This window comes from Thermobia domestica, chromosome 12, assembly GCF_964235325.1.
Source record: "Thermobia domestica chromosome 12, izTheDome1.hap1.1, whole genome shotgun sequence".
Taxonomy (NCBI): Eukaryota; Metazoa; Arthropoda; class Insecta; order Zygentoma; family Lepismatidae; genus Thermobia; species Thermobia domestica.
In genome coordinates this window covers 121,171,732-121,199,220 of record NC_137465.1, presented here as the reverse complement: position 1 = coordinate 121,199,220, position 27,489 = coordinate 121,171,732, and the positions used below count along the sequence as shown (strand labels likewise).

The window sequence follows — 27,489 nt, the reverse complement described above, 5'->3', positions numbered from 1 at the left end:
CAAATTCGTCGAGAAATGGATGGGAAAATAGAAATTGGCAATTATTATAGTCAAATGTCCATGTCTCACATCCGTATTTCTGAAGGGTAGAGACGTGAAATTTGATATATGGACTTCCTATTTAAAGTAATTAGACACATGTTTAATCGTTTCTTGATATTTCCCTAAAAGAGATAAAGAAGGCGGAAAGAAAAAGGGTGGATTTACAATTGTTATAACAAGATGGCCATACCTCGAGACATGAAATTTAGTATTTAAACTTTTCATTTTAAATAATTAAAGAGGTACTTGCACCTTTTATAATATTTCCCTTACAAGAAAAGAGAAAGGCGGATAGAAAAATAAAGATTACAACTCTTATAATAAGATAGTGATATCTCGGAAACCCTTAAGATTAGATACATGTTAGAGATATGGAACTTGGTATATAAACTCCTTATGCCACACGTTTTCCACTTTTAACGTAAGAAAGCAGCCACTTCTAATTTTTTTTTTGTTTTTTTTTTTGTTTTTTTTTTTTTTTTTTTGCAATATACAAAAATGACTTCGAAGTTGTCAATCTCATAATTAGGGGAAGACAGGAGAACCATTTGAAATGACTTTTTTTTGATACAGTTAACACTTGGGCCGACATGGGTTTTTATCATTCCATTTTGATTGAAATGTGTTTTCAAAGTAAGAAAGAAGTTTTAATTTTTCGCAAAGAATAATGTCATAAATGTATTCTTGCTGTTGTCAAAAACGGAAGCAAAGGCTGAAATATGAAATGGAAGGCCGTGGTTGAAGAAATGTGGGAGTCTGGGGATCAAATTTCCAGCCAGCCAAAGGCTAGTTATGATATATAACGAAAGTTATAGGAAACTTCTTTTAACGACAATTGAATCTCAACAGATCAACATCTGACCATTTGTATGTTAGACTAAATCTTCAACAAAAATTCAAAACTAAACCAAAAAAACAATATAACTAGGTATATCTAATTTCACCAATCAGTAAGTTGGTGGAAACGTTAATGCTGGTAGCAGATGTTGATACAAAAATAAATGCTTTCCAGTAGAACGTTACTTCTTTGTGATACAATTGCCAGATATTTCAAAAGAACTCATTTAAATCAATAAGCCGAACCAGGTTCTTGATTCTAAGTTTCACTTTGGGGTAATTATATCTTCCTTTGTATTTATTACACTATCGTGTGACTCTGAGAAAGTCAGCAAAATTCTAAGATCGTTTAAAGTTGTGTAGTTTCATCGTTCCAAACTACATGAACTAGCACATTCAGTAAGTTTCCTTCCCTTAGTTTGAAAGGATAAAACTTAACTTTTACCAGTCGATGTTGGATTGGTCATACTTTTGCCCTTTTTAATTCATAAATGCTTTTCATTTGACATCTTTAGGTCATAGGCGTCTGGTTTCGTAGTGCTTGGGACTTTCTAGCAGACCAACTGAACATAAGCAACCCACAATACACAAGTGTTTTGTGGGTTCTCCAACATTCCAGTGTTTAAAATTGTTTGAATTTTATATTTACTATGTTCGTTCACTAGATGATGATAAACTTGCACACAACATACAATTGAGTCAAACTCACAAAGCAGTTCAATAATGAATCATTGTAGCCTGATATTTACAATTGTGATAATTTTAATGTTCCTTTGGCATCACAGGCCACGAAAAGTATGCACATTCTGTAAAGTAATGATAGCCAAATTGTCAGGATCAGGTTTGGTTCGAAAGACCCGTGAATAAAAATGAAAACATGCAATTCTTTTCCTTCACTCCATGTATAACAAGAATGTAGCTAGCTGTTGCAATACTTGAAGAAATGTTTAAGTTCTCACAATAGGCTGTTACAATGGAATTTCGTAGTATTACTTGCAGATGTCTGTAGTTCAGGCTCTATTTGGATCAGCCTAAACACATGCAACAAGGAGCGGGATACACAGAATGAAACAAAAATTCGGAAATTTATGAGTTAATCACGTTCAATAAACCGTCACCTCAAGAGAAAGGAGAATTTGGAAAAAGAAACATGTTACCTATTATATGATAACATTGGTCGTGCCCTTTTGCTATACCACTAAACTACATTCTTTGCTTTTGGTTGTAAGCAAACGGGGACTACGTTGTTACCTCATCCTCCATCTAACGGGGACATTAGAAATCAACACCAAAAGAAGTAGCATCCTCAAATGTGGTTCATAGTTAGCTTAAAGTACAAGTGTGCGACAGCCTAGCAGAAAATCCAGATGTCATTAGCGTGTTGGTCCACAATAGATGTCTAGAATAGTTACGACACAAGGTAGAGAAATGACGAGACCTTCAATGTCCTTGGATTGTGCAAGTTATGCGCCTACCACTAGTTGCCAATGGTAGCTGCGGAAGGTATCTGATGTGCGAGATATTGTGCAGTAATGGAGTAGAAATGTCCAATCATCAAGAAATCAGGGAAACACACATACCAAGAAAGCACTGGAACATTCTGCCCATCTAAGAAGTGTAAGACGTTGCGTGTCATGTGTGGTTGCACGTTATCCTGTTACAATGTAATTTCATGCAGGACCTTCAGTTTCATGCAGGACCTTCAGTAAAGGGACCACAAGCAACTCCAACACCTCATGCATGTACCGTTGGTCGTTCAAAACTTGTAAATATGTTATACGCTCGAAAGGGCACGAATCCAATAGTACCCTATATCATAAGCTAATCATTTTCCATCCTCAAACTATTTTTGGGAAACCTGATGTTAATCTGGTGTCTCGTCCTTTGCGATGTTTTTTTTTATCTGACATTGTAGGTTTCACGCATTAATATACTAACATGCTCTTCATTATAAAAAACAACTATTTAAATAATGTTTGAAAATCTTAAAATATGTACAAATTTTTAAATTTATACCAAGCTTAAAAATTGAATCATCTGTGGAATGTAAACTCTATTTATTAAGTGGTACAGTTTTTAGTGAAGTTAAGAATTTTTATATTTTAGGTATCGATTGATGGTAATAAATAATGAAATCAGAATATTTTGTAAAGTAATAAAAGTATTATTGTTAGGAATAGTCAAGTGTTGTGCGTGAAACGTTAAGAATTGGAGCACATACTTTGTGAATTAGAATTGATTTGAATTAGATCAAGTTCGGAAGATATGTTTTTCTTAGTGAAATTATGGAAATGTGTTTGACAGGTGATTTAGATGTAGAATAAGTGTATAAGTAGAAACCTATATACAAATCACAAATCGCTAGTAAGATTTTTATCATGTAGAACAGCAAATGTTGCGAACAAACTAAAAGAAAGAAGCACGTAAGGAGCTTTTTGAACTTATGCTACAGACATATGTGAAACTCTGACATGTATATGAGGTTTCACTATATTACGCAGCATTTGATAAGAATTGTAATCACTGAGTTTTAAATTTTATTTACAAACACTTAATGCAAAAATATGTGTAAGACCAGAAACAAAGAATTTCTTCACTTAGTATAGTGTTAACTAATTTATATTATTATTTTTTGCAGGTCTGAACTACATCAAAGAAGAAGGGCATAGGTAAGAGTTAAAGAATATTTTTGTTAATATCCGTAGTAGAGGAAGATATTAAGGATTTTCACCACATTTCTGAAACTTAGTAAATAACTTCAACATAATACAACAATTTTAGAAAGTAAGCATTCCACTGTCAGGAAATTGCTATTAAATGAAGGAATAACCTTTTGCATGCCTTCTCTTGGAGCAATAAATTTGAGCCTGTGGCAGAGGCGGCTTGTGAGGGAAGTTACATCTGTAAAAAATTAAAGGTTGATTGCATCAAACAATTTGTACAATAGGTAGCTTCTTTTCCCTTAGTTCAAAAACTAAGGTAAAAATACATAAGTTATACATATTCTTAAGAGTGGTAAGTAGAATGAATATGTAGGCTATAAATGTAAGACATGTTTGTTTGATCTTTAAAATCTTGCGACTTCCTTCATGATCCGCCTCTGGTGTGATGTTTAACATACCATCATTTCTTGTCACTCAAGTTTCTACACAATATGAAAGCCATTTAAAAGCAAACATTTGTAGGTATTTCAGATATAGGTACAGATCATTTAGTAACATTTGTAGGTATTTAGTAACATACTTTCCAAACTTACCGTATTGCATTTGTCTATTGTTACTGTGTTAAATAATAAAAGAAAGTGAAAGTGGTTTTTAAAAATGTGGATGTAGCGATTTTCCGTAATGGTGTTAATCAAATGCGCCATATTTGATTTTAGTCCATTGATTTGTGCAGGGATATAGTTTTCAGTTTTCTTTAAAACAAAATGGAATTTTAATGGTTCAATTCTTTTTCAAACCAATTTAAATGTCCCTTATAATTTATTTATTTCTAATACAAATTCATTTTGGAAAAAGAAGGGAAATTTAACCCTTTAATTGGCAAGCATTGATAACATTACCATTAAAATATTTAGTTCGCTTTTATGATTGAACCATGTCTTCCTGATCATAATTTCGTAATTTTTAAAGTATTTTTGTACTTTGATTACAAAATACAGAATGTTTATTTCAAAGCAACATTGCCATAAAATAGGTCTTATGTGTAGCTAATGAGCAGCATTGCCCTTTTATGGCCAAATATCATAAAAATACTCTCAGTAATTACCAACAGTTTCGTTGAAATATTTTCCTACAGAGCAAGAAACCACAAATAAAAAAAATAAATAAAAAAAGAACTTTCGCGGAACGTAGGAGATAGAGCTTCTGCAATACTAAGTTTGACTGTCAGCTGTTGACAAAGATTAGAAGTATCTAAAGAAGCGACCCACAAATCATGTATATGGAATATTGTATAAAGCAATAATGCCAACTAAATGATCACTGAAGTTATAATTCGGACGGATAACGCAATAGAATGCGATGTTGCTTGAGAGAAGAAGAAATCAGTGAAAACATATCATTAAAATTTCATTTCGTTTCAAGGAAAATGAAAAAATAACTTTCCGTATAAACAAATAGCTAAAAAAATATAGATGGCGTAGGTACGCTCTTTATACTGTTAAGATTCGTTTAAAACATATGAAACTTAAGTTGATGGCGCGTAGTCAAAAAAAAAAAAAATCGAAACAAAGAATGACTATTCGTATCATTACTATTAAATTGACAGGTACCTTTGGTTACGTTTCTTTCTTTAGTGTTAAAGAGATTATAATTTTGACGCAATTCATTTGCTTACGTTCTGACAGAGCGATAAGTAGAGTGAATATCAAAACTGAAGTGTTACATGTGTTAGTTGTGCATAAGCGAAAGAAACAGCGAAGAAAGTTGACGTCTTAAACAGTTCCATTCGATTCCAGATCAAATTATTTACTATTTAATGGAATAAAGAATGTCCTTTAAGGTCTCTTTTCCCTCTTGTATTTACCTTTTTCTTTCTATCTTGGTGTTCGTGCTCTACTCGGGAGACAACTTGCTAGTTGCATTAAAATCAACGTTGAAGGCGGACCAAGCGCACGCTGCGTATCGATTTTTCCTTTCAGCGTCTTTCCATTTCTCTATTTCTTTCTTCCCTCTTTTTGGAAGTCCCAGCCGTCACTTCCGGCCAATTGGTGAGCCTCACGCGCCCCCCAGCCAGTGACCTCCAATGACCTCTTGAACTCTTGACTTCTTTAACAATATTTATATATCACTAAATAATATAATAAATACATCTCTTGTAATATATGGGTAAACGTCTACACACGTTTTAATATGGTACAATTCTTAGGGACAAAATGTATTGGTAAAGTTTCAGTCAATTGTCAATGAATAAGTATTGTTTCTGAAAAGGTTGAACTTAAGGAATAGTATCCAAAATAAACTCATAATTATTCTCAAGTGTATATTTACAACGAGTCACGCTTTAAACAACTTGTATCACGGTAGTGTTATTTTTAGGTCAGCAATCTGTACATTAGTTTGATATTGCTTTCCACTCTTCCCTATTCTGAGTCAAACGTTTCATTTCTATGTATTTTTTATTTCTGCGTCTTGTATTATCAGGTCGGTTTATTTCAATTGTGATCTTTCTCTAGATATTTTCCCTTCTGCCGTTCACTCCATGCCCAATAGAATAATTTCTTCACGTCTCATAATGTATCCGATCTGTTCTCTGCAAAAATGTCTTCACTACACGTCTCTTTTCTCCTACCATTTTCATTATTTCTTCATATAATGTCTTATCCACCCATGTAATGTTTAACATCCTCTTGTTGCACTACATGTCGAAGGCTTCCATTCTTCGCTTTTTCTTCTTTTCCTAGAGTTCATGCCTTATATCTATACAACGTCACATTGCATACGTATGCTTTCATCACCTTTTCTGAAGTTCTGTATCGGTGTTTTTAGTTAGAAGACTTTGTTTTTTTCAAATGGTTTATTTGTCTGAGCTATTCTGGATTTTACGTCTAGTTTTAACCTATTATAACCTGTTAGTTTACTCAGCTGTTGTTTCTTTAATTGAAGAAATAAAATAAAAATGGCATCACGTCATAAGTATGGGAAGTACTCATACACAGAAAGATACAACGTAGGTATTTCATAAGATGGACTCAAGTAAGCATTATGCATTATGCAGTAATATGGAAATTATGAGTCGTTGGTTGTAGAAATTACCTCTAACAGTACAACACATTTAAGAATGTGTCCAAGACAGAAATGAGATCAAACTAAGAGTCACAATTATAGTTAATACAAATAAGTACCTTGCATTAACTTTGCTTGTTAGGATGGGTACAATCATTAATCCCGTTTACCATTACATATAGAAAGGTCATTCCAGTTTTAATAAATTTGAGTCTTGTATTGCTATGGAGTGATCTCTAAACATTTATCAAATGCGTCTAGGACAATTATTTTGTTTCGAAACCACGATTATCATCTAATGTTAGCTACAAATTATCGTTTTGATAATTTATCCTACGAAGAGCACTGACGCTAAGTAGGAGGGAAAGAGCATATAATATTCCTGGATTTTTGAGAGATAATAGAAAAGCTCTGTTGGACCCATCTAATTCTCTCCATTCTTCTCCACACCCATATCTCAAAAGCTTCCAGGCTTTTTTCATCGCTTTTGCGTAATGTTTATGTTTCTGCCGTATACAATACATAAAGTATTTTATGAATCTCTTAACTCTATATTAAAGAACCCACAAAATAGACTTCTATTCCTCTTAAATGCTTCTTTCGTAATTTCTATTCTTGCTTTTATTTCACGTACGCATTTCATTTAATCACTATTAATTTTACCCAGATATTGAAAACTAGTCACCTGTTCTATTTTGTCTTCTCCTACTTCTATATTTGATACTGACTTGTTCCAATCACCATAACTTTTGTCTTTCTAACATTTATTTTCATCCCCTGTACCTCACAGTCCTTCCTCAACTTTTCTTATTAACTTTGTTTTCTGACTCTGCAAAAAGCGTCATATCATCTGAAAACCTTATACACCTAATTTTTCTATTTCCTACCGTAATATCGTCTTCATTATGTAGGCTCTTTTCCATTCTCTTTTAGATAGACAATAAATAACGTCGGCGAGAGACACCATCCCTATCAAACTCCTTTTGTTTCCCTATTCTAACATTTAGTGTTTCATGTATAAGGTTCTTATTAGTTTTTTATCTTTCCATTCAAATCCAACCTTTTTAGGAACTCACAATAACAGTTCCCAGTTCATGGGGTAAGTCTTTTCTACGTCAATATATTCAACATACACCTCTATTTCTTTCTACTTTCGAGCGAAGAGAGGAGAGACGTGTAAATTTTCCAAAAATGATTTATAACTTTTTTCGTATTTCACAAGAAATGGTTTCATTAATAATTGCAACACAACATGATTTCTTTTAGGGAATTTGAGCGATAAAGTTAAATACGGTATACCGTACTTTTTAAATCTATAAACTTTTCCTCACAACTGCTCTTAATAAGCCAATTATATATCTTGTAAACCCGAACTTTTCCTCTTCAAATTCTTTATTTTTTAATGCAATCTTCTGTTCAATACTTGAAGCATAATTTTTACTGCATGCCATATGAGATAGTCTTAAAATCTCTGAGTTCGACTTGTTAGCCAACTTGATCATGACTGTTTGCAGGAAATCTTTCTGCTATTCTCCTGTTTCATATAGAAGGTATGTGTGTGTGTGTTTTTTTTAAAAATGAACTTTTGCTGTTTTTGCTTTATTACTCATTCTGCAAATTTTAATCACCATATTCTTCAAGGTACTCCTCTCTACTCTTAATGCACAGTTGGCATTGTTTCTTCCAATTTTGGTACGCCTGCTAGAAATAACGTTTTTCGGTAGCGTGCAGTTCTGTCATCGAATTTTCCTGAATTTCCTCTGTGGACACAGTACGACCTTCTTACATAGTGGTTTTACGTTTTGGAAGTATAGGGGAAAGAGTGAGGGGAAACGCGTGGGACGCCGTCACCCCACTTCCAAAAATATATGTGGCGTCCCCCACTTCCTAAAAAAAATACAATACGCAAGAAAGACATGGGAGACGAAGTGACATCATGCTTCCCCCTACCTTTTCAAATCCACTTTACCCCTAGGGAAGTAGTAAAAGGCCTGGCCTGCCGGGGAAGTCTGAAGAAAGGATATATGGAACATAACGGAAGTCCGATGTTTTCCCCAGATAATTTGCAAGTTATTTAACTCAGGATTTGGTGGCAAAGTTCCCACACTTTTAGAAACGTCTTCTGCAAGCTCACACAGTTAAACGACAATTTTCACGAATTACACGCACACAATCTCAGCATGTTGGTCGTCTGTTAACGTAGAAAGTCGTCCAGTCCTTCGACCTTTGACAACCGAACTTTTGCCCTCCGTAAAACTCACTCATAGTAAAACTCAATGACTCATAGTACTGCGTTCGGCTCATGTAGTTATTCTTCTATGCAGGGTTGAACATTTTGAATATTTCCTTGAAAGTTTTCCTCAGTTTTATGCAAAATTCCACACACACGTGCTGTTCTTGCAACTCCTTCATTGTTGCTTTTTCACTTATCCGACGAGCAGCTTAAGTACAACGTTACTCAATGTATTATGACTCTATAACTAGCCCATAGATTCGAATCCAATAAAAAACAACCTTTTATCAAGATATGTCGTTGTATACACATGGTAGCCGGAGCGCGTCACTTGCAGTCGTTGGCATGCTATTTACAAAGTTCGGTCTTTTCTTGAAGATAGCTCGTATTTCAATACAGAATCGAAACAATTGTGTCTTGCCATTGTTTTTAACATTATTACTGAATTCGATTTGCCTTTCCATACCTTGTTTCAGATAAAACTTTTTTCAAACTCATTTTGTGGAATATTAAATCCTTTATCATCTTTGCATACTTCATTTCCTACTTCAACATCTAGTCCACGCCGTCTATCCCTGCTCTCATATAAGTTTTCAGTATATTCTTTCCATCTTCATGACACTTCACTCCTCTCGCTGACTACATTCCCATTCTTATTTTCTACTACCGTCATATTCCTTCTTGTTTACTCCGCAGTTCAAAGAATTTCACTTCTTTGTACATTTCCGCTCCTTTTCCAACTCTATCTAATTCTTCTTTCTCCTCAATTTTCTTTAATAAAACTCTTCCTTGCTCTATCTGTTGCCCTTCTTAACTTGTTGTTTAACTTCCTGTACATCTTTATGCCTTCTTTTGTACTACCTTGTTTCCACATTCTCCTATCCTTAATTTTCTGTAACATCTGTTCTGTAACTCGTTTCGTAACCGTTTTGTATTCGTCGTAATCTACTACTTCTTCTACAGCCTGTTGTAAGGAAAGTTTAATATACTTCCTCCGTCTGTTGCTATCTGCCCCTATCCTTTCCTCGTTTGAGTATTTTTCTTCGAAGTTTTCTGCGAAAAGATTTCTTATTTCCTCGTTTTTCAACATTTTAGTATTCAATTTGTTGTTACTTACTTTTTTCTGGCTACATTTTTAGTTGAACCTTCACTTCGACCAGCACAAGATTACGACCAGAGAAGATGTAGGCCCCAGAAAGTGTCTTAGCGGTCTTCAAACTATTCCTGAATTATAACATAGTCTAAGTATTTGATGCGTCTGTTCATTTATTCCGGATTTATACGTATATCTTCTCCTCTTGTGCTGATTAGACCGAACGCTACAATTACTAGTCAATTTTCTCTACATAAATTGACCCAGTCTCTCTCCTCTTTCATTTCTTTCGCCTAAACCAGGCGTCAAAGTGAGGGGGAACGAGGGAGGACAGCACCGTCTCCCCACTTCGAAAAAAATATTTTCGGCATCCTCCAGTTCCTAAAAAATTACAATGGACAAAGATAGGCAGGGGGAACGGCGTGGCGTGATGCCGCTATCTATCGTCCCCCACCTTTCTAGATCCACTTTTACCCCTGGCGTAAACCATATTTACCTACAACACTATCTTCCTTTCCTTCTCCCACACCTGCATTGAAATCTCTCACTACAATTACGCATCACCCCTCATCTCCCTGTTTAGAATTCCTTCTATTTTTTTCATAATTTTCCTGTTCTACAGTTATTTGCAAAGTGGTCGGTACGTATCTATATGACCACTAGATCCTTCTTTTCCTTTAAGTCGTAGCATCATAATTTTGTTATCAACAAATTCTACTTCCACTACCTTTTTTAAGCTCTTACCAAGAGTGATTTCCACATCATTATGACCACCTCTTTCATTACCTGAGTAAAACACTCTATATCCTCCATTTCTCAACTCCCCATTACCTTCACATCTAACTTCTCGAACTCTTACCAGAACCTAGATTGTTTTGTTTCATTTCTTTCTTTATTTTTTTAAAAATTTCCATCCCTGTAACATGCACCTATTTCAGACCTTTGCTCTTCCTTGCTTTTCTTCCTCTAGTAATATTTCCTATACTGTTACTCTCACGCCCAATAGTCCTTCTAAGTCATCCTTGTCATGGAGATTCCAATGGGGGTTATTTTCCCTCTGAATATATATTTTTTGATCTGCGAAAGACTGTTGCATATATTCTCTTTCTGTTGTCGGCAAACAATGGAAAAATAGAGTGGTGGTATCTCGTTGCCTTCCACCCGCAGCATCCTATACGTTAAAGTAACCCTGACCGTGACTGGGACTAATGATCAAGTTATCTTAACGATTACTATGATTTCCACCAACTTGACTATTGAACATAAGAGTACTGCTGTCTCCTCCCAAGAGACTCTTCGTCTGGCTATTCCATTTAAGTCAATTTGGTAAGGGTGGCCTTTCTGGTTATGAACTGTAAATTTAATTGTAGAGGTCAATCCTGTCCACCCGACACATAAATGCCTTCTTAAAAGTGGTGTTTATAGGGGAGGAAAAGGAAGGTCTGGAAAGGGACGTTATACTCTGACCAACTATATGTTTAAAATCAATAAAATTGTTTTGATAAAAAACTTGTATTGATTCTGTTGTACTGATTCTGTATATATATATATATATATATATATATATACCAAGCGAGTCAAAAGTCACTTGCCATAGGCCAACTCGGTAACTATTAAAGAAATGAAAAATGATAAGAGAGCATTTTGATTGCCAAGCGTGGGTGGTGGAATTAGTACATAGCAATCGAACTACCTATGCCACGCGGCTATTTGTTCGTGGGGTGTCTAATGCGACCCCTCTGGATGAATTGAGAGTAGTTCTGTGTTATCGATTTCACTTTGACACGTGTGTTTTCAGGACGTAAAATGTATTCATTGCAAGAAAAAGCTGAAATGGTGCTCCTTCATACAGTTGGAATGAGTCAACAGGAAGCAGCAGCAGAGTATCACAGGCGTCATCCAAATCAGGTAGCACCGTCCCACCAACTCATTTCGATATTCATGGCACGCTTTAAAGACACAGGTAGCGTGGCGGACAGGCAGCGTAGTGGACGACCACGAACTGCAACAACCTGTAACATGACTATTGATGTGCTTCCAAAAGTGGCAGTTAGTCCTGAATTACCAAGACGGAAGATTGCACAAGAGGCTTCCATATCTCAGACGTCGGTCTCCAGAATTTTATCACGTGAACTGTATCATCCTTACAAGATATATTTGGTACAAGGGTTACATGAGGATGACACAGACAGAGTTAACAAAGTTCTGTGAGTGGTTTCACCGGACACGAACACAACATCCTATGCTAGAGGCTGACATTCCATTTGGTGATCAGGCTACTTTCCACCTCAACGGCACAGTCAACAGACACAACGCTGTGTATTGGTGTCGCGAGAGCCCCCACATAGTTGTTGAAGCGAACAATCAAACCGATCCGCGAGTGAATGTGTGGTGTGGAATACATGGCAACGTCATATTAGGGAACGTGTTTTTGCCTGATAGGTTAACATCAGACCAGTATCTACATCATCTGCACATCATATTACAGCTGTATCTGGATGAAATGCCTTTAGTAGTGCGGCGTATATTTTATTTCCAGCACAATGGTGCACCACCACATTACGGCCGCACAGTGCGACAATGCCTCAACGAGGTGATTTCTTTCCGATGGATTTGTCGAAACGCTCCCGTGGAATGTCCACCCAGATCACCTGACCTCACGCCATTAAACTTTTTCTTGTGGGGGTGTCTAAAGTCCGTTGTGTATCTGAATAGACACAGAACCGTGGAAAAGCTGCAGGAGAATATTCGGAACGTGTAGAGCAATAACACTACAAACACTCTCGCGTGTGCGTGGTAGTGTGCGATGTCGTATCCGTTTGTGCCACCAGCAGGAGGAACAAAAATTTGAGTATCTATTGAGCTCCAGTGATTAGCATACTGCCCAGGACTGTTGCATCTGGAAGCAAGTGCCGTGTGTGTGTGAGGTAAGCACATTTCTTCTCACTAACATGTACAGTAAACCTGTCAGAAAACGACATGACTTATTTTCATTTGTTTGTCTTGCTCGTTTACCTCCTCTCTCCTACACCTCCCCCCTTGTGGTGCTGACGCTACTGTCGTGGGCCCTGCAAATAGGTCTGCTCCTTTGTTCTTTAATTTGCTCCCCTTTCTATTCTTCTTGGCGAAGGGTATTTCACGCTCCAGATTATTTCATTCCTTCTTGTCCTCCAATGACGTGGCAACGGTGTATTTTTCTTTATTATTGGGTGCTATACCAAAGTCAAGCTTAAATGGTTGGTCCGATTACGAAAATTCCACCATTTTAGATTGCCAACCCAGACTTGGCAATCAAAATGCTCTTTTATCATTTTTTCATTTCTTCAATAGTTACTGAGTTGTCCTATGGCAAAGGACTTTTAACTCGCTCGGTATATATATATATATATCCGAATTATAACGAATTTAGGAATAGATTTCACTAAGCTGTACAGCCAGTCAGTCAGGAGACTGTTCCTTTTTGAACAGAATCGTATAAAAATGCATCATGAAGAACAGGAAGTTTTGAATGTTTTTTTTTCTTTACTAGTTCAAATTTGAATCTTCTACAGTTTTAGCAACGACAGCATTTAGTGCAGTATGGGGGAGTGAATGAGATTACCGCCGTTGGTTTGTGAAATTTCAAGCCAGTGACGTAATGTTAATGAATGAGCTCCGCGGTCATTGACCGACACGATGATCTGATGAGCTCCTTAGGATCACCGTGGAAGCAGACTCTCAGAAAATGTTTGTACAATTATAAATGAGTTAGACATTAATTATACCAGTTATTTTGTGACTCTGCGTAGTTAGTGAAGGGAATAATGTGCGTAAGATTGTCACATTTGATAAAAATATTCCTGCTACGTCAATCGTAAACGATCAGGTTCGCGACCAACGTTCAGAATGGTATGCTGAAGCTACTGTTGCTGGGATGTTGGTCTGTGGTAAGGCTGATCTATCATATCTTTCTCCATCGAGCATCTCCCTTGTGGATAAGTAGTTTACGTACGCGCCTTTGGCATGTGAGGCCCGGATTTGATTCCCGGCGGGAGCTCATGTGGTTCGGATCTCACGTTAAGCGGTAGGCTCACGTCTCATATGGCTACGTATCTTAAAGGGACTCAAAATCAAATCAAATCTAATCTTTCCCCGTCGAGGTGAAACCAAGAGTGCAGATCATTACAGTGTTGAAGTTCAGAAAATATACCACAAATATCCAGCAATAGACATGGGTCCTCATATTGTACAACAATGCATGTCCACATGTCAATCAAAGAATGGTGGAGACACTCCGTGATTTACAGTATGAAACCCTTCCTTACCCACCGTTTTCTCCAGACGCCTTTTCCAGCAATTACCACTTCTTGCGGCATCTCGATCACATCTTCATAGGCAAGAATTTCCGTAATGACCGGGTGGTTCAATGTGTGTTTGAGAACTTGTGCGCATCACAGACTTCTGACTTATTTCTCATGAAATAAAGTCGTTCATTGATATATTGCGAAAGTGTGGGGATGCAGCTAGAGCCATTCTTAGATTAACCATGCATTGTAGCTTTTTAGGTGTGAAGAAACTAATTAGTCGAGCATTTCAATCACTCCCAGTCGAATGTATTACATGAGATGAACCTTTTGGGCAGAAAATGGCATTTGTATTCCAAATTTCCAGGTATATAAATCACAGCGGATCAAGCCTAACGTTATTTGGCACCTAACAGTTAAAGGTAGGAAATGTGCAACAAGTGCTGTAATTCTTATTATTAGATGTAATGTATTGCGCTGTGAAAAAGAGTAAACTTTCCACAGATTTGAGTTACATTTCACAACTTCCTTAAATATTTCTTCCCATAGCGGAATACTTCTCACTTGTCATTGATGAGAAGTAGTCCGCAACCTTTCACAAGTTTGTATTTTTTCATTTTATGAAGTACAGTAAAATTACGGATAATGCAAAATTGAGCATAATTATATGACGATACTCTATACTCTTGTTTAAGTAACTAACTCTGTGGTCTATTGAATCCGGAGTTTCGATGCCACATCCAAAAACTCTCCATTGACTTCTTTTCTTAGCCACCTGGATCCAGTTTCTACTTTGTATTCTTATTTTTCCAAGATCGATCTTAATATTTTCTCCCAATCTTCGCCTATGTCTAATTAATAGTCATTTTCTGACTGGTTTGCAGTTAAAATTTTGAAAGCGTTCCTGCTTTCTTCCATTGTGCCTACACAACCTAACACACTGAACCTCGTAAAGTTAATGACTCTAATTAAGCTAGTTAAACGGTACAGATTATGAAGTTAATCGTTATGAAGTTTCTACCATTCCCAGTTTCCGTCGCTCTTAGACCTCAATATTCGCGTTACGATTTTGTTTTGAAATACTTTCTTTCGTAGTCCGTTTTTTTTTATTTAAAGCAACCATCTTTCGCCACTATACAACACAATAAGCATAATTATCGTTTTATATAAATTAACCTTCAAATTCTTCGACAGAATTCGCGAAAACAAAAGATTTTCAACTGAATAATAACATGAATTCTCTGCTTTAATCGACATTTAATTTCTTCGTTGATATAATTTTGGTCTGTTAATTTTGATCCTAAATGCATGTATTTGAACTACTCAGTTTGTCGAATGTATTACTTGATATTTTAGTGTATGCATAATTTACAATATTACGGCCGCGGTGAATTTTTCTTTATATAGTTTCCTCTGCATTGTTTTCTAAACTCATGACCCTGCAGTCGTTTAATAAAACCTCCACATTTCTTTCTATTGTCATACTATTTCCTATCACATCTAGATCAGAATAAATAATAACCTGTTGAGTACCATTTAACTGTAAGCCCTGTTTACGACCTTTGATTTTTCCTTTTAGTTTATACTAGAACAGAATTGAATAATAAAGGTGACATTGCATCTCATTGATTTAGGCCATTTTCGACGTGAAAGCACTTGGACAATTACTTTCTAACTCGGACTTTATTTTGGGATTCATTTAAGTACATCTTAATTAAACTAACTAGCATTCTCGGTATTAAATTTGGTAAGAACGTTGTATAAGGCTTTCTTCCTAATTGAGTCGTAGAACTTTCTTAAATTGATAAATAAATGATACGAGTATACCAGGGTATTGTTGTAAATTCAGTGAATATATACTTATAATAAACCTATAAAAAATTTGATAAAATCAATTTTTCCGCAGTAGGAAAACTTGGTTGTTTTTGTTTTATGTTGATAAATGTACATTTTTTACGATTTTATTTGTTTCCTTTTACTTTATATTTCCTTTTTCCGACCAGAAACAACGTAACCGCCTGTCAAAAACTGAATTTTAAAACAACACTTAACATTTATGACCTTTGAATCCACCATATTAGTCTAAGGTACCTGTACCCTGCACCCTGATCATACCTGCACATCTCTGATTATGGTATAACCTTGTAAGGCCGCACACTTTTGATGAGAGGCAAAAGTGATTTAAAAGCATAGTTTAGGTTACTACCTATCATTTCCATGCTGTCAGTGGAGTAAATTGAACTACTAAGATAAAATTGATTCTCTATATTACCTTCGTAAACTGTAGACGGCAGCACGGTCTGATTTTGGTCACGGTCCCTTTATCTCAATTTTTCTTCTCGGATAGTTCTTTTTTCGTCCATTTTCCCTTGTCGACGTTTTTTCCTAGTCTTTGATAACGAGTTTGCTTCGCTTCCAGAATCTGCCAGCATCGACCTTTATCACGTAGTTGGAGACACAAGGGCGACCTAATTTCTATGAATTAAAACAAATAGCCTCTGTGGCCCCGCCTTTTCCCTTTAAGACATTGTCTCTTTCTATTCGCTTGTTTTCTCTTTTTCTTTCTGCTCCTCTATTTCTTGTGTATTTTCTAAATTAGTCAAGTAATTTAATAAGTGTCGCAAAATCCTTGAGGTCTGTTTACTAGTGGATATACATAGTTCTCAGAAAATAGGTTATATATTACCATAGACCACGTAGGAATATGTTTATGTTATGTTGTACTTAAGTTGGCAAGTAATAAGTAGAGTTGTTTTTTATAGAGTTGATAGACCGAAGGAAAAGAAAGAGAATTATTAACTTGTCATAGTCGATACTTCAGTGACATGAGTAAAATGATGGACTTACTGGATCATTGAGAATCATTCGCCATCTTTCATAATTATCCTTCATTTTCATCAATTCCTATATTAAAGTTACTATATTAGAAGATACAAAATTCAGTAACATAGGGGACAGGAATCTAGGTGTACATCTTAAGATATGAAGCGTCAATTGAATTTAAGAAGGAAAAGAAGAATAAAATGGCATGACAATGTTGTGAATATGTCATGATCGAAAAGGAGAATTAAGATATACGTTGGTATTGAATTCTTTCTTGAAATGAAGATAATTGAGTGCTAATCCAAGTGGAGTTAGAAATATCTGTCAATAGGAGAGACTGGAAATAAAATTGGTAGACTGACAATCCATATGTGAAGATTAAAAGGAGGTAGTTATTTTTATCAATTAACAATATATTTGAGACATTATAAATATCACAATAGACTAGTGTTATTAACCACCACGCTAGTTCGCGTTACATTTTATATGGATGATCTAGAACAGGTTTTCTCAACCCATCTCATAGCATGACTCTCTTTTATCATTCTGTTACAGCGACAGCCGTAAGTAATTTTTGGTTTGTAATAAGGTTTTTTTCTATTTATTTCTTACAATTGTATATGTGTGTAAGCCTTACACATACGCACAAATCTGTAAAGAATAAGAAAGGATACCAAACTAAACAAATGTATTTTAACATTCTTTGCTGTATTTGACAAGAATACAAAATAATATTTATAGATATACTTTTCTACTGCTAGTTCCTAATTATATTTATCTCTTTCAATTTCTTTCGCGACCACCATGTATTCCTCTCGAGTCTCTCTTAGGGGTATCGAGCCCCAGGTTTTAAAAAAACTGCGATCTAGAAGATATTAACCTTGATACTTATGTTTTTAAGCTTTATACTACTTCACCTGTAGTACCTCTCGAAGAGAAAGTTTCTAATATGTAACAATGTATTTTTTTAGATTTTACCTCGCAATCGATCCTTAAGTGTATTCAAAAACTTGACCATTCGTCTCTTTTGAAAGGTCATATTCTTAAAACCATACTAGGAAATATTCCTGATCTATATGCAAAGATGATTCACATTTATCTAAGTTAATTCCACCTGCGTGTAAGGACACAGGCCTTTTAAAAGAGAGATCGGTAGCGAAGTTTCTTTTTATATATATGATGGAGTTTACATAGTTGAAACAACTTATTTTGGCTTCTATTTGCATCAGAGATAGGAGGACGCAGAAGATTATGGGTAGTATTGTAGTAACGTAAAGATTTGGTAGAATAATGGTTGGGCTAGTGAGCTTAAATACAAGTCGTAAGAACTGATGGTCTAAACTTTGGAGCATAGTATACAATTCAATACTAACACTGGCCTGATATAGCCAAAGAACTTTACAAGACATGCATTCAGCTAATCGCTTCAAAAGATTAAGTCTTAATGGACATTTTTCCTTGGTATTGAAAATATGTGGAATAACGTTTCGAATAAAAGTAACTTTAAGTTATTAACCAATAATTTGTGAATTATCAAAATTCTTTAGACAATATTTACTGAATAATGACAGATTACATCGTTGTAGGTTGTTGTAGTTGGAAGACTAATGCTTGAGTTTTTAGAGCTATACAGTTTAAGCTTCTAGCTACTCCGTCAAATAGTTACAAATTTATTTCACTTTCCAGTCTTGTGTTGACTGTCAGAATTGACATACTACAAAGAGAAAGAAGCATGTCAGTAGCAAAAGTTAAAGTTTCATGCCGGTTGGCATCGCTGATACGTCACACGCATATAAATTATACAATAGTGGGGGTTAATGTTTAATCTTAGGTAACTCCTTAGAGTTGTAATGGTGATCTTTCACAATAGTGGAAATGTAAGACATTTTATTAGGATGAAAGTTGTATATGAGGCAGTAATATCCCGTTAGTAATTGGGAAAGATTGAATTATAGATTTAAATTACTATGCTATATGGTATTCAATTTCTTCTCGAGGTTGAATAATAAGAAACAGGATGAGAGTTCTTGATGAAATTATTACTAATTTAAATGTTTAATCGTAATAAGTTATAAAAAAATACATCGAGGACAAAATCCTCTTTGATACACTTGTAGAAGATCAAAGGTGGGTCTAAAGATGTTTCGCCTAGTGCAGGTGCCAACTGACTGCGTCTGGGTCTGATTCTTGTTCGTCTTGAAAACATTAAATCTTTTGACTTTCAAGTCATGAAGTCCAGCTCAAGAGACGAAACTATATAATTGATCCAGAGATTAGAACATAATGAGAAGAACTTCCTTGGTGTATCAATGTGACGCTTTCAAATTTGGATGTAGAATTTCTTTCATTTCGAACCAGCAGAAAATCCAATTTGTATGGGAAGAATCAGGTTTAACAAATATAAAATCAGAATTTTGAATATTGTAGAATTTGCTCCTTCCTTCTTGTAGAAGCGGAATTTTTGAACGCTCTGAAATACGTGTTCACTCAGTTTCAATTAAAAGTTTATATACATAATTTTTCACATCTAGCTTAAGCGAATTCTCACATTAGGCACTTTCTGAATAAAGAATCGAAAATTCGTATCATATAAACTTCACTTCTTTCCCTCTCTAAGGGCAGAAGTTCCGAAAACGAGAAAATAATCATTTCCCTATTTTTAATTGGAAATATTTATACTGAATTTCACATCTCCAACCTAGGTAAACTCTTACATTTGGAATTTTCTGATTAATAAATCGGAAATATGAAGTTTATAGAATTTCCCCTCCTTTTTGCTCTAGGAGTGACATATTCGAAACCATTGAAACATGTATTCCTTTATTTTCGTGGAGAGTTTATATACCGAAGTTTACACCTCCAACGTAAGGAAATCCGTACATTTGAAATATTATGAATAAGTAATCAAAGTTTTAAATATTATAGAAAATGCTCTCCTTTTTCTCTTTAGAAGTAGAATTTTCAAAAACTCTGGAGCAATTTTCGAGTTGTTTTTACGGAAGAGTTTATATGCAGAGCTTTATTTCCCTAAATTCAGCGGTTCCTAACATACTCTGTTCTTGGCAAAAAAGAAAAAAGTACTGCATAGAATCAGATTTTAAAAGAAACCCTTGTCGTTGCTTTGTGACAAAGAAAGTATTTTGTCCAAATTTCACGTTTCTAGCAATAGTAATATCGCCTAGGCGTTATGAGTGAGCTACTTTTACTCTTTTCTACATTAGTATACAATTATGAATCTTGTAGATTACGACTTTTATTTTTCTGAGTGTAATGGAAATTATAAAGGAGATATCATTAGTAGTTCTTGTCAAATTTGAAGCATGTATATTGCTATACTGTGCGATTCTTTTGTATATCTAAGACTTTGCTCAGGAGTAAGTGCCATTACCAGAAATATATGTATTTGTGCATCTAAGATAGACACAGCATTATGATAAGTATTTAAAATTATGAATTTGAATACGTTAACCAGAAAGAATAGGGGACTCTCGACTAACCTTATGGGAAATATATAATGTAGTTATGTTGAATGATGGAGCGAGAACTAAAATACATGTATAGCTATTCGTTCATTCATTTGTAAAAAAAAAAAAAAAAAAGTTAAGTCCATCTGATAAGCTCCAAGTAATCTGAAATGAGATGGCACCGGGAGCACACCTTTTTTCGCTTGGTTACAGTGAGTTTCGTGTTGAAGTGGAATATTTCCAACGAAGATAATGAGCGGCAAATTTTAAGCACACAACTACCGCTAGTCATATTGCCATATCTAACAGCTTCACGAAACGATATAAAACAAGTAAACAAGGTATTTAACTGCCATGAGTGCACAGAAAAAGATAAGTCAAAAGACAAAAAATGAAATGAAATCTTTTGAGTTTTACGTCCCACGCTTATGCCGGCTAGGCTAAAGGAGACGGTGATGATGAGAAATGAAGAAATGGTAAAATGCAGAAAATGGGAGAACCCCGAACCCACGCACAAGGTGTTTGTCCACCACAAAGTTCACTTGAGAGCCAGGATCGAATCAGAGACCCCCATGTACCAGATGTGAACACTCTACCACTGAACCAGAAGACAAGAACGTAAAACTCCAAGTTATAACTAAAATTTCACTCAGTTTAAAAGAGTTGTGTATCTAAATTTGACAAAGACTCGAAGTTTCCCACAGTTAGTTATGCAGTTGAATACTCCATCTTTCCATATCTAATACATCTTTTTTTTTAGTTTTTCGCTTCCTTTGGTTTTTCGAAGTTTTTGAGGTATTCAATCGATCCGCGCCACAAAAGTTATTTTTTTAATATATATATATATTTTTGAATTTTGAGTATTTACCCACTTATATCATCGTGTTCAGGTTATTAAGATCTAATGATTGGCATACTAGTATGTAGCATATTTAGATATTTGTATCTGACTTAAAAAAGGAGAAGTTGTCACTTCGACGTCAATATATAATTTCGTAACACGTAGATCAATTTGAGAATAAATTAGTAGACTGATTCACTTTATATTAAGCCAGTGCCCTATCTTTTGTTTAGGCACTTATCTAAACTACTAGGGTAACAAAACAGTGGAAAGGTGAAACAAATAATCTTAGTATGCACTTCTTATGTTTGAAAGGATGTGTTTCCGCGGTGGCTCCATATACATTTCACCAACATTTGATGACAGTCTTCAGAGCTAGACCAGGAAACCTTTGAACGGCTGATAGCATTAATACTGTACTTGAGTGTAGGTTTACACATAATTCAGTAACAATAGACCGATTTTGAAAGTAAAGTATTTATTCACATATGTTACGTAGAATGGCCTATTTTATAGGAAGTTGGTGTTCTCACCTTTATTTTAGGTTTCTGTCTAAACTATTGGGGCAAGAAAATAATGGAAAAATAAAATAAAACATTTTAAAAATATATTGTGTAATTTGAAAAAGAACTAAAGTATTATAAGATAATAAAAGACGGCCATAAAACAGAAAATAATAAAAGAGCTCTAGAACGCAGAATTTTTTAAAACAAAATAGCTCTCAAGAAGTAATTATTATAAATAAAAATTTTTGAAGTCTGTGTGAAACTAAACTAGGTAATGCATAATATAAAATTATAGTTTCAAAGGCAATTTTAAATTAGACATTTATTTTGGTATTATCTGTAGTGCTTTCTTATTTTTTATATTTATAAGTATCTTTAGGTTATCAATTAAAATTTTAAAAATGATAGGGACCGTATGGAAGATATTCAGTACCATCATCAATGTTCTCTGGGCAAATTTATCACAATGTTTCATTCAATTTTCCAAACTTCTTGTATTGGAAATGCGAGGTTTCTTCATATATTTTGGTGAAAGGCTATAATAATCAAATGAAAATTTCAATCAGAAATTGCATGTCATCAAACTTGGGGAACTTGCGCACCAAGAAAATAGTTTCGAGTAACTCATCTTTCATCACATATTTGTCCAGATAATATCTCATTCGTAGCCTGTCTATATTTAAATTATGAGTTTCTCGTATATTTAGAAATGTTCACAGCATTTGTAAGCACGATTTTTTTTAAACGGTAATCCATTACATCATTTTCCTATTATCATGAGCTTCTTTTCTGTTAATTTTTAGGAACTTCCTTCGCACTGTTACATACGATTTAAATTTAGCACAATACAAAACGTTCTGCTCCTTCTTTGGAATTGTCTCCAATCTTGAAATCAACTTACCACTTGCTGTTCATGATACATTGATGCCCTAATGCTGCAAACTTTAAAATTGGAGCATTCCACCGGGAAACGCTGTTTGAAACATTTTAGTGAATTCAAGAAGAACTGAGATAACTTGTAATATATTTCTGGACTACAGCATTGTTCCGCTCAGAGGCCAGTTTGCGAACAATATAATGCAATCACTTGTGCAATGAAGAAACGAGAATTTCAATATATTTCAGTCATGTTTCGTACAGTACTTGATTCCATTCAAATAATTCAAAATGTGCCATACAGTGTTATTCGAAGAGATGCCTCTATTCTAAATTATCGTGAGCACTTGCGAGTTATTTCATGTTGATACACTTCTTGGTTCGAAATATGCGACACTTCCAAATCCAGCGGATCTTCTAAGTATACATACCAAATATATGCCACGACAACTTACTAGGAAAGTCTATTAATCAGACAGCTTTAGTTAGATTCTCGGAGGGAACTGTCTCTTTATTCTCGTTATTCCTTAGTCTCATTAAGGATCAGGGATTCATCCACCCTTTTAAATGAGGTGAGTTGATTTTGAGTTTAACGTCTCTTTCAGCAGTGGGGATATATGAGACAAGACATGTGGAATCCGAACCATATGAGTTCCGCCGGGAATCGAACCCTGGTCTTCCACACCAAAGGTGTTTACGCTAGCCGCCTAGCCACGAAGGAACTCTGTCTTTTAAATAAGTATCTGGGGAAACCTGAAGGTAAAAGTGGTTAGAGGTAGTGCTAACCGTATCAATCCTGTTTATTTCGATATCATGGCAATGTGCAACCTTACCTTTACACCACTTGTGAGCACATTTGACGTGTCCCAAAGGTAGCCCACATTTGGGATACGTTAAATGTGCTTACAAGTCATACGGGAGTTACGTACTTACCAAGTCATGAGGGAAGATTCCACTTTTATGATATATACTCGCTCTTTGCGGCTCTTTGTGTCGCATAAAGTCCCACAGTCCAGTTAGGGCTTGTGCGAGTCCCACATTTTTACATCATTTGCATCAATACGGACATCGAAGAGTGTCACTTCCTTTCAGATCCCTGGTATTTCAGATCCCTGGGTGCTCTGCAAGGCAAATAGCAATTTCATCAAATGATATCGTGAGTGTTTCATGGAATGTGGCTATCTTCGTCCTGAGATTCTGTTCAAGACATAAGTGACTATTAACACATTAGAGTTTTGGAAGAGTTAAAATGAGCAAACAATGTGAAAATATACAAAAATTCTGAGCTGATGTGATATTTGGAGAAAGCACTGTATCTACACAAAACAGTGTCTCACAGTGAGGCATTCCTTCTTGGTATATAGATAAAAGCTTTCCCATTATGGTTTCTTTCATTGAACTTATTTCTGAAAATATGAATATAGGATCCATCACGCACTTGTTACATACGCCCATAGGAGACCTTTACTGTTGAACATAAGGACGTTAAATACAAGTATATTCATGGAAAATTGAAACATTTTTAACAATTTCCATATTTTTCTATGGACGTTTTAACTGATGAATATATCATATCGCTTTATAGATATCATTATTAGGCGACGGTTTGAAAATTCTGGTAGATCTGTTCGGTAAATGAAGAGCACAAAGTATTAATACGATCTAAAATATAGACAAACCAAAGCCACAAAAGTGGAAAGGAGAATGTCTTAAGACGGTATCCAGTGCATTCCAAACTATTTTTGTTATTTTTCTCATGTATAATTTATTAGACAGTTTTAGATGTATAATTTAGAAGTTATTAACTTATTATTATTGTTTTATACCACTCAAACTACATAAGTGATATCTCAGTGATAAATACACGTAATAGCTTACGAAAGCTTTTTCATGTTACTGTATTGGTACATATATATCACAGACACTAGATGTTTCCATTATACTGCACTAGCTACTCCATCGATTAATAACATATTCTCTGATTAGTCGGATTTAAGAACAATGTAATTTATTTTTTTTTAAAAAAAAAAAAGAATATACAACCGAGATATCTAGTGTGTTTTAGACTTTCAACACATCCATTATACTAAATTTTGCAATGTTTAAATATATTTTAAGTAATAACACAGTCAGTATAAGAAAAAAATGCTTATTCTCCTCTGTGTGTATGTTTTGTTTTCTTGGTAGCAATGTCCCCCTTCCGTTCCGTCCCACTGTAGAAAGGCAGAGACGTTGGTTTGGCCTGCTCTCGGAGTCCCCGGCGTTGGCGCATTGCACATTATCGATCAGTGCAAGGGCAGTCGTGGTAAACAGGCAAAGACAATCAACGCTATCTCTCTCTCTCTCTTACCGTATCTCGTCCGCACATACACCTCAAGTACAAACACTCTTCTCTTTTAAAAGACAAGAAACACGCCTTTTATGTCCTCACATCTCTTATTATAGATTGATATTTTTTAATAACACATACAAAATGACTAATTTATAACAATTCCTCATTTACAATTTTTTCTTTCTTATTTTTTTATTTTCTTATGCATTACGTTACCGTCATAACGAACACAATTAGAGACAGTATTTCTAATTGATTCGTTGCGTTTCTATATAAAATGAGATGAACTTGAGTTGAATTTCTAGAGTTGTGTCCAGTAGTCTAATACAATGGAATAATGAAATAAATATGATACAAAAATTGGTAGAATTAAGAAAGCGAAAAAAGCAAGAAAACTCTAGAAAATCCAAGATATAGTTTATTTTAAATTCACATATCTTGAATTAGAACCAAGGCGCAAGCAAATGCTATACTACTGAACCACTGTATCCCTTGGATTTCTAACTTAGTCAATACGAGTCATATGTGATTATGCACTTCAATGAATGTGCAGTATAGATAATAAGCCGAAAAGTCAGGTCAAAGAAATGAAATGCTTAACTGTATTTCTCATGTACACCTCAAAGGAGAAACTTCTATAGATGCAGTAACTTTCTCCCCCCTCCCCAAAATAAGAGACAAGTTGACTCAGCGATATGCGCTCACCTGAAGTCGAAAGTTTTTCTGTTCCATCTCAGAATATGTGAGTTTATGGTAGACAGTATCACATCCGTGGGTTTTCTCACTGTGGTCCCATTTTCTTCTACATTCCCCTGACCAATTGTTTTATAACCATTTACACTTACTAATCATCAGTCTCCGTAAACATGAAGGATGCTAAATAAGCATGGAGCGTTAAATTAAAGATTTTATTAGAGATTTCTACTCTAACTTCTAAAGGAACACTACAATGTTATATGTATTAATCTCTGTATATTTTTTCTTACCCTCTTCGCTGGTATAGTTGCTAGCGGACGCGCTCTTTGGTGCAAGGTGTCCCGGGTTTCATTTCCGGTGGGAGAGCATTGAATACATTACGGTGGTTTAGATGTCCCCTTAAACTGTAGAAGCGGAATAGAAAGGTAGCTTCTGGAATAGGTAACCCAACCTAAGCAAGTAATCTAAACCAAACAGGTGCTGAGTGCTGAATGGCTTCGAGGATGATACAATGAGTTGGTCATGTCAAAAGTGGCATAAGATTCCTATAGTACAAAATGGAGCGTTTTTCCTCCTTCTACAGGGTGTTTTTTTAAAAGAGGCACCATGAAACTTGAGTGATAAGAATAAATGATTAAGCAGGTAAGTATTGTGCATTGCATTTGTTCAATCACTCATTCTTATCACACTGCCACTGAACCTCTTTTAAAAGTTCTTACACTTTATTAACTCAATCGCTTATTCTTATCTCACATGTTCCATGGGACCTCTTTCAAAAGTATCATCCCAAGTAAGAGTCTGAAACGCTCCATTTTGCACCATAGGATCCTTATGGCATATTTCAGTGAGTTCGAGAAAACTTGTAGAATACTCCTGGAGTACAACATTATTTTGATCATAGACCATTTTGCCAGTATACTAGTGCCATCACTTGGGCAATTAAGGAATGAGCTTTTCAATATATGGGTCCTTGTAGTAGACTTGATCCTACTGGTAATTCAGGAGTCAGCATATTCCAATGTGTGCCACATGGCCTTACTCGGTGGGATACTTTATTTGTTCCATATGAACAGATTACGTTTATACTCATTATGTGCATAATTCGCTAGTAGAAACTACAAAATAAACATACAGAAAATATGTTCTTACATTAGTGAAATTTTATATATACGTTCTATATATTGTACGTTCTACACTTACTGTGAGAGTTACAGGGCGTGGCGAAAAGCCATGACAGTACATTGTATACCATTTACTAGATACAATGAAGTATTTATTCTTTGTCGCATTTTAATAGTTGTAGAGGTGCTGTATGTCACCCAAAGAAATGGTATTACATACATTTTTCCTTTGGCTGGTATAATTGGCCGTTTTTCCACTGGTGTGCAGAGCAGACAGGGCCAGATGTAGGCCAATTAAATACAACACATACTCAAAGGAAAAAGGTTTTGCAATTTTACGGGCCACTGGAATATGTTGTGTTCGAGCGTTTGAAAGCACGTTTCCTGGAATGGATAGTGTATGGAAACACATATCCCTATTGGAAGAGCACATCTCCCTACAAATGCAGTGACATTTTAAAAAATGCATGATGTTCTTGATTTATGCTGAATTTTGCGTAACAACACTATAGGTCAGCTACCATTTAGTCTGATATTCATAGTTTCTGGCATTGGTTCTGTGAACCACTACCTTACACCCTGTAGATGGTTTGCCCAATTAGGAATGAAGCTAAAC

General features: G+C 35.2%; 1 protein-coding gene and 1 long non-coding RNA gene across 14 annotated transcripts in view; one reads left to right on the top strand and one right to left on the bottom strand.

Moving 5' to 3' along the window:
- para (sodium voltage-gated channel paralytic) overlaps positions 1-27,489 on the top strand; it is a 651,733-nt gene that overhangs the window by 86,469 nt on the left and 537,775 nt on the right. For all 13 annotated transcript variants that reach the window (XM_081734028.1, XM_081734020.1, XM_081734025.1 and 10 more), the window contains exon 2: positions 3,518-3,548. The gene's annotated coding sequence lies outside the window, so the exon portion shown is untranslated. The remainder of the gene's footprint in view (positions 1-3,517; positions 3,549-27,489) is intronic.
- Positions 1-27,489, bottom strand: part of LOC145666608 (uncharacterized) — a 62,732-nt gene that overhangs the window by 7,419 nt on the left and 27,824 nt on the right. Inside the window, exon 3 of the long non-coding RNA XR_014127792.1 lies at positions 23,658-23,845. This is a non-coding gene — a long non-coding RNA (uncharacterized LOC145666608). The remainder of the gene's footprint in view (positions 1-23,657; positions 23,846-27,489) is intronic.